General features: G+C 47.1%; 1 long non-coding RNA gene across 1 annotated transcript; it reads right to left on the bottom strand.

Annotated features, from left to right (window-relative positions):
• Positions 1-5,379: 5,379 nt before the first annotated feature.
• Positions 5,380-6,910, bottom strand: LOC127312397 (uncharacterized). Its single transcript, XR_007858310.2, has 2 exons — positions 6,114-6,910; positions 5,380-5,989 (listed from the first exon to the last, which is right to left on the bottom strand). It is a non-coding gene; the product is annotated as an uncharacterized lncRNA (long non-coding RNA).
• Positions 6,911-8,946: the final 2,036 nt, after the last annotated feature.

The raw sequence follows: 8,946 nt of genomic DNA, 5'->3' as shown, positions 1-8,946 counted from the left end.
ATAGGAGAAAATGCATTAAGATATATGGAATCCTGTAGAATATGGGGATAAAATGACTCAATACACTACAATCAAACATGTTTTAAGAAGTAAGTGCGGATTGGAGGTTTGGTCTGAATGGAAATGAAATGGACCAGAAGAGGAAACCAGAACGGAGTAAAGCATTAGTCTCGTTGGTCGCAATAGAGGGAAGAGGTTTTTTGTTTTCCTCTTTTTATTTTCTTTTTTTTTATGATGATATCGGTGTCTTGACTTTTTTGTTAAAAAGAAATATATTAATGTAAATACGGTACCAATTACGTGTTGCTTTTGCACCAACACATGTCAAGATCTAGTCAAGATAACAAGGAGCACACAATACTATTATAAAAGACTAGCAAAAAGCCCGTGCCTTGCAACGGATGATCATTAGTGCATACATGTTGCGAGATTTACGATTGGTGATGTTTAAAAAAATAATCTTTTTTAAGCAAAGTTTAAAAGAATTTTACTGCAATGAAACTAATATGAATTATCTTAATCAAAAATATTTATAAGTTAAAAATTCTAGGTATATGTTGGTCAAGCCGTCTTTCATGGACATATAAAAAGGGCAATCTCAATACTTTTCTTAGTAGTGAAATTTATGTAGAGAAATATCATCAAGGTATTATGTAAGAGCAACTCTAGATGATCCTTAAAAGTTGGCCTGTAAAATTGTGAGTACATGGCAGTTTCGTTCGCGTTACTTACCAGCTCGCGCAGATCAGATCCCATAAATACGATTATAAAGTACGAGTTCATCATGTGTTCGATTTTATCCGTGCACTTCAACTATATACATCAACGATTTTATAAAAGGAGCATGGTAAAACCTAATTAAATGTGTCCACTAACCTAATTGTACAAAAAATCGCCCCCGGGATACCTCACTGGGGCCTCTAGGCGTGGCAGCGGTGGTGGGCAGCGAGCTTTAGTCGTCATCGAGGATGACGCGCTCGATCTTAACGCGGCGGAAGGCGGCCTCCTTCTTTGCAGCCTCGAAGGCGCGTACCTGGCGGACGGCGTCGCCCTACTCGCGCCTCCGCCGCGCGGGCGCCTCCGCCTTGGTGACCATGACGCTGCCTCGATCGCCGTCTCCTCCTCTTCGTCGTTGTCGATGTAGTTGCTGTCCTTGAAGTGCTTCGTTGGTGGCGCCTCCTCGTCGTTCGTTGTCACCTCATCCTCCGACGGTGAGGGAGAGCGGCGGTGGCGACCAGACAAGGACGAACCACCCCCAGATAAGGCGTACAGGGCGAGCTTCCCTGGCGATACGGGTCCCTAATTTGTCTAGCGTCGTGCGCTACTCTTCCATGCGGCCTCAGAGCGCACCTATTTCGCGCGCTCCTCCGCGATGTTGAACACTGGTAGCTCGCGACGCGGTGGGGCGCTTCCGCCCCTAATACGGCCGCCCCATGCTCGTGATTTCTCGAAGGAGTGTAGGGGTGGCTGCGGCGGAGCAGCTGATGCGGCGGAAGGGAAGTAGAGTTTCAACCCGTATCCGCCACTTCGGCCTATATATCCGCGCTGCCGATTTCATGGGTCGCAGTGAAATGTTTGCAGGCCCGGCCACGAAATATGAGCTCTCATTGGCGAGCGAAGACCGAGCAAAACAATAAACACGTTGAAATAATACAGCTGCGTTTTTAAGGATATGCTAGAGTTGCTCTAAATGATAAAAGGGCTCTATGAACATCTTTTACAATGATCATATGCCGGAATGAAAGACACTTGACTCTCTAATATAATCATAAAAATCCAGAAATTCAATTCGGCTCCCGGGTGCGTATGCTCCCTCTACTAACAGAATATATTTCGAAGTGTGGAAAATTTTTGACAAAAAATTCTACATGTACATATCCATAATATATGTGTGTGCGTCAAGTTTCACGGAAATATAATATTTTTTGTAGCCTATGTAAAAAAGAGAAAACTTATCCTGTGAAAAGCATTGTTTTCAGCACTGAATTTTATCTTTTTTACATACGTCACATGATAAGTTCATTTTTTATGAAACGACTTTGTGAGCGCGTAGCATGTGAAGATGTACGTGCAAATTTTTTGGTTCAATTTTTTTGAAATTTAAAATATGTATAAGATGCATTTCAAAATATAGGGAGCATATGCTCCCATGTCCCAAAACACCACTCCCATGTTTTGGCACATGGGAGCGTATGCTCCCTTTATTTTGAAATACATGTTAGCCATATTTTAAAATGTCAAAAAAGTTGAAACAAAAATTTCACACGTATATCTTCATGTGCTACGCGCTCACAAAATCGTTTCATGAAAAATCGACATGTCATGTGGCGTGTGTAAAAAAGACAAAATTCTGTGCTGAAACAAAGACTTGTCACAAGATAAATTTTCTCTTTTTCGCTTAGACTACAAAAAATGTCATTTTTTCATGAAACTTGATGAATAAACATATATTATGGAGATGTATATGTAAATTTTTTTAACATTTAAAAATATGTTTTTATGGTAGAGGGATCATACGCACCCGGGAGCCGAATTGAGTTTCTGAGACATTTGCCCGTAACATAAATTCCTACCTACCAAACATGTATCTCAACAATGCAACCCTGAGATCTAAAATATCCTGCCAGGTTCGATCACAAGAAATATACCTAAATAATCTCAATAAAAAACTGATGTAGGAGTTGCATATGTGCACAAATGTCCCACGGCAGAACTACATGGCTCATGTGCAGACCAGTCTTCAATGTCTGGCGCGGCCTTCAGATGATGGAAAATTGACGACCGAGGTGCGGCTATGGCTGCATATTAACCAGTGCCCTTTGGCCCTTTCACTCGCACTTCGTACGGCACCATCGCGGCCTGTAGACCTGGGCGAACATGAACCAACCAAGCTCACCGGCTCACCGCCGCCATGGATGGACAGATCGTGGAGAAGCACCAGATCGTGGCACTGCGCCTCAGATCTGAGGTGGACCGGCCGGCGGCGGTGATGGAGACAGGCAGAGGGATACCAACCTGGGTGGTTGGCGAGCCCAGGAATCATACGGGCCATGCGCCTGCTGGAATTCCTCCGCGAGCGCCTACCTATCGGCCATCTCTCCCTCCGTCGTGGATCGGTGGATGAAGCCGGAGAGCGAGCTCAATTCAGGAGGGTGAAAACACAAAAATATAAAGAAAGCGACGGAAGTCCTCTCCCGAGAGGCAGTACTGCGGGTTTATTTCGAAAACACGGGAGGGTTAAATTGCAAAACGACCGACGGAAACCCTTTTTCTTTATTATTAGGTATAGACTAGCAAAAGTGCCCGTGCGTTGCACCGGGTCTGGGTAAGAAAGTACCTAGACAAACCATCTGTGTTGATCAACATTGTTGATGATGGTCTTATTTTCTCCTATTTATAATAATAGTAGATTGCAAAGTATCTCACTATACCAACTTGTAATACCACAATCCTTCTTTGATGATGGTGGACATCATTCTTAGGTTCGGGACGATATCTGAAAACTTTCTCGGGGGCCCGAGAAACTAAGCGCGCGGCCCTTTTTTATACAGGCCGCGGACGGGAGCTCGGTTCCAAAACCCTACTCCCCTTCGGTGCTCCGCCGTCTGCCGCTTCCACTACATGCGAGCAATTCGAGCCAAGCCGCCGCCGCATCCGCTCTTCCGCGAGCTCCACCGTGACCGCATGATCCTTGCGCCGCCCGCCGACGACAACAACGACGAGGAGGCGACGGTGATCCAGCAGGTCTTCCTCCGGCGCGGCGGGCCGGATCCTTGCGCCGCCCGTCGACGACGGTGATCCAGTAGGGCCTCCGAATTCAAACTTTTCAGTTCATGTTAGTTTTTCCCAAATTCATCTTATCGATTCCGTCCTCGTGCCTTTAATCCGTCCCAAATTGATCTTATGGATTCCGTACTCGTGCCACACAGCTTGCAATTTCTCCTTTAATCCGCTCACGCAAGCCCACCAGCGTGCAAGTTCCTTCCATGTGCCATCCAGCATATTCAACTTGCCTGTTGTTCCATGTCCGCTCGGTTTAACCAAGAAACTGCTGTGCTCCTTTTCCTCGCCATCCTCGTCTCCAGTGTTGTCCTACCGACCCCGACGGCTGCCATGCTTGTTCTTTTCTGAGGAGGCTTGTTGATATTCAGAAAATCAAGGTATATAAACCAGACTTATTTTGTATAAGGGAGCGAGGTGGTACTATGACATCCAGCGTTCGGGTTCCTGACTCCTACTACGAACGAACCGAACGCCAATAACATATTTTCGTTGATTCAGATTTCAGAAAGCCCACTTGTATGGCTTGCGGCTCATTGGTGCCTTACCAGGCCCGGCAACGCTGGGAGATCCTTTTATGGCACGATCGGGGCAGTAACCACCGCAGAATTCAGAAGCTCACCGGAGAAAGAGACATTGCTGGCGCTGAGCCTACAGACCAACACGAGTTGGCCTTCCTCCAGCCACGCATCGCCCTGGAGACTCAGAGAGGGGAAAAAAAGCTGCGGGAATCGGGCCTTCTCCCTGCAAGGCGCGCGTTGGGTTCGTCCTTGACGCCGGCCTCCAGCGTGACCTTGGATTCCGTGAGCCGGAGGGATTGCTGGACGGCGGCGAGGCGCGCGCGGAGACCTCATCTGCTGCAGCGTGGAGGGGCGCGGCGAGGGTGGCCTCGACGAGGACCGACTGCACTGCAGAGACAGTGCGGTGGGGGAGGGTGGGTGGCCGGCGCGATGGAGGAGAGCAGGGCGGAGCTGCGTGGCGCGGTGGAGGAGGGTGGGTGTCGCCACGCTAGAGGAAGGACCAGGCGGGTCGACGCCGTCTCGCCTGCTCCCGGTTTTCATCGTTCCGAGTGCCTGGCTGGCGGCGGGAGTCGGCAGGAGGAGCACTATCCAGCGGCGCGATGCGCGGCCACGCTCGGGCATAGCAGTTCTCTGCTTGAAAAACGAAACGAAACCGAACCGGTACATGGCACTTTGTTGTAATATGCGATTTGGTGGGAGGGCAAAACGGTCCAATAAAAAGCGTTGACGAAAATTTTGGCAGAAACCTTAGCTCCTTTATTATTAGGTATAGACTAGCAAAAGTGCCCGTGCGTTGCATCGGAAAAAAATAAAGGCACAAACACTCTAGTGATTCACCCACGATGACACTTCTCCTCGGTGACATGTGGATGAAGATGGTCACATTTTATACTATTCAGCAACATCTATATAGGAAGCCCAGGCATAATGGCGTCCCGGCCTATGTGTTTTGATCTTTTTTTTGAAACATTTTCTTTTGTTAACTTGTGGCCCGTAAAAATAATATTTTGAAGTAATATTTATCCATAACATATGCACTACTCTAATATTATACACTGAAAAGAAGCTGCATAATATGTTAAATAAAAATATAAGCAATGAAGAAATGGATTAAAGATATTAAGAGTGTGTACAGTTTTTACCAAGTACAATAGTCACACTGTGTCGAAATCAGTAGCTCATAATCCCCTCTCTTCCCTTCTCTATCCCCCAATTCTTCACCGCCGTTGTGTCTTCCGATTTCGTGGCACGACAGTGAATCCATTCAGCTAGCTGATTGCAAGTATACGTACGCGTAGAACCCTGCTATTTCTTCCTAGCTCCGCACGCACGCATGTTTCGCCGCTCGTTGCCGCCTCTGTTGCGCGCACTCATCCCTGCCGCTGGCCGCAAATTTTGTATTAAGCCTGAACTTGCTGAAGTCCTGATGGTAAACACAGTGTCTGACTCGTTTTCACATGTTGCAGTGCTCTTCTTTTGAGTCAGCCCACCTCAGATCCCTCACGTTCGGTAAGTAGCAGGTGGCCGAGGTTGAGGAGCAGGCACCCATCTTGCTTGCAGCCCCATGGCCGTGTGTTCGTGTATAGTACAATAGTACGTCTCGAAGCAGAGTTTGTGTAGGAATTTGCCTCTCGTATACTGCTGATTTTCCAATGCCAAAAGACCTCATCTGTCGTTAGACATCCCTACTGTGAGAGAGTAAAGTCATGCATCAATTTAATTCAGAAGGTGCAAATTATTGACCAGATGGAATTTGCATTCAAAATCAGAAGAAAGCACGGCACATCGATTTCAAGATTCAGAATCGCAGACCTAGGAGATAGAGTTCAGTGGCGCTAGGGAGGGAGTCCTGGACAGACTTCCCTAGGCCGGTGTCGATGCCGCTACTGCGGCCACCAGCTCATCTCCTTCCCGGCGCGGGCATATCTTCCTTTCCCCTACTACACCCCCAACACTGCTGCTCCTCCTCCCTTACCCTTCCTCCGTCCGCGAGCCGAGGGAGTCCTCGAAGACCGAGACGCGCGCGTGTCTTTGATTCGGCGAGCCAGAAGTCCCGGCGGCCTCCTCAAAGCGCGCAGCGGAAAAACACGTTCAGAGCGTTGGCCGCGGCGGCGGCGGCACTCTTGCGCGAATCAGACTGCCTTGCTTGATGCGTGTTGAATCGCTAATTCGCGTGCCTGATATCTTGAAGACTCGATCTTGATTTCGATCTCTTCGAAATCAATCTTGGATCGATCTGATGCCGAGAAATCCATGGCTCTCAATTTACCGTGGTGCGGTGATATTGGGCGCAACCAGAGTACCGGCGGACGGAGACAAACCAGCGCCATGGCGAGGGGAACAAAGAATCTCGCCGAAGGCAGGAGAGCGAGGGGCGGCGACCTGTTGTGGAAGAACCCTACTCGATCCGCCGGGTCGAGCTGATGATTTATTGGGGTGGGAAGATGAAGAAGTCAACCGGTAGTCCTCCTGGTCGGACGAGGGATGAGGAGAGACACAAGACCGAACCGGTATGATAGCAAATCCAGTATTATGCGATTTGGTGGGAGGGTAAATCCGTCCAAAAAAAAGTTGGACGAAAATTTTGGCAGAAACCTTAGCTCCTTTATTATTAGGTATAGACTAGGAAATATGCCCGCGCGTTGCAGCGGATTAACTTTTACTAAATACTTTTTAGAATGCAACTACCAAGAAAAATAAGTTGTCTACTTGTATGAGAAATAAACAACAAGTCAAGTATCATTAAGAGGAATTCAGGTGAGAAATTCAGGCAAATTTAATAAAACAACAGCAAAATCTAGTGCCGTAAACAGCAGCAACAACTTCTCTCTTTTTCTCTAAAATTTACAATTTAAATAAACCGAAGATGGTTTTTCTTTGTTTCTCTACAGATTTCAATAGCAGCAGCTCTTCTACTTCAGTATCAGAGTAGGAGTAAAGTAGCTAAGCGGTAGGCAGAAGCAGCAAAACCGATTAAGTAGACTCAAAGTTGGGTACATCTCTTTCATGTGCCCTTTACTCTCCCTCTTCTCTGAAGAAATCAGAACTGATAAATAACTAAGAAGATTCGTATGTTAGCCAACGGGACCCCACTGCCTCCGGCCACCGTGGCCGTGAGATCCCGAGTCGGCCCTACCTTTTCTTCCACGCCACCAGCAATGTAGATTTGTTCTGCAATGCCCTTTCCAAGCTTTCCTCCCTCCTTAATTAATTTGTATTCCTTCCTCTGCTTTTCCTCTTACTTCGCTTTCCCCAGATTTCCTTCCGCATACCCCAAGCCCCATAGGCCACATCAGCGTTTCATTTCCTGTTTTAATCGCGCTTCCACTTTCGATCTTAGTTCTCCTAATTATTGTGGCTTGTTACAACCCAGCAAAGTTAGGCATATAAACTGGTGGAATTCCTTATATCGAAGCGAGGTGGGACTATCAGTACAATATATGTGCATTAATACGTTCCGTGTGCTGGTGAGCTATCCCGATCAGCTCTTTGCTAATTAATTGGGCTGCAACGCTGCCAGCACGACCCAACCTACCGTGAGCCCCTTGAACTTGCTCAGCTTAGCACGGCCCATCAGAAACGACGAACGAACGAATCGTAAGCAAAGGCACCCCAGGCCCAAACCATGACCATAACTAGTTGAATGCCCGTGCGTTGCTACGGCTTGAAAAAATAACATTATGTATTTCACACCTGTATATATAAGATACACACAACTGTGTTTCTTTGTAAATGAAGATCATGGTTTGCCGTGTTTCAGTTATTTATTCTCGTTTTGTAGCACGGGTGGAAGTCGGAGTTTCGGATGGACATCGGAGTTTTGGTGAGACGGCAGAGACAGCATACCTTGGTTGTAGCACGGGTGGACGTTGAAGTTCTGTCCGGACAGCAGCGATAGAGACAATAGCAGAAGGCAGCGAGTTCTGTCGAGAAGGCAGCGAGGTTTCGTGGTCGTCCAAATTTCTGGCGAAGTATTATTTTTCTGGTGGAGGTAGGCTGGTTCTTTTTATGCGGCCTGGATTGGTGGTTGTCCAAATTTTTTTTTTTTTTTTTTGAATGACAGCAGGTGAGCTGCTATTTCATTACGATAGGGGAAAAAGGTTACAGGGAGGAAGGTCACAAAGCGTGGTTGTCCAAATTTGTTTCGGAGAAGCAATGCATCGTATGGTATCAGAGTAGGTATTGTAGTCGACTTGCGTTTTTTTATTTGTCCTGGACTTGTTTTAGTGGACTTTTTTCGTGCGTTTTTTTATTTGTCCTGGACTTGTTTTAGTGGACTTTTTTCGTGGTCTGTGGCCTGGATAATGGAAACATGATAACTGGGCCGTCAGAGTCGTTTTGCTTTGGTCTGTTCGATCTAGGCCTGAGGCTTTGGTCTGTTCGATGGGCCTGACTCAAGAGGAGGTATCACGTATCAGCGATCGGATCGAGAGCGTGAGCGACGTACGTACCAGCGGATTGAGATTTAATAGTAAAGATTAGCAACGGAAGCTGGACGTGTTTATATCGCATCGGGAGATCGACTGGACGAACCGTTTTTTCACTTGCCGGTGGCAGAACCACGTAAATAAACTACTGATCCAAGGGTAAAATCGGGAAAAAAAGTGTCGGACCAAGGAAACAATCCTCCCTTTATTATTAGGTA

This window comes from Lolium perenne, chromosome 1 (genome assembly GCF_019359855.2).
Source record: "Lolium perenne isolate Kyuss_39 chromosome 1, Kyuss_2.0, whole genome shotgun sequence".
NCBI lineage: Eukaryota > Viridiplantae > Streptophyta > Magnoliopsida > Poales > Poaceae > Lolium > Lolium perenne.
Note: the sequence above shows the minus strand (reverse complement) of the source record. Positions and strands in the feature narration are given on the sequence as shown.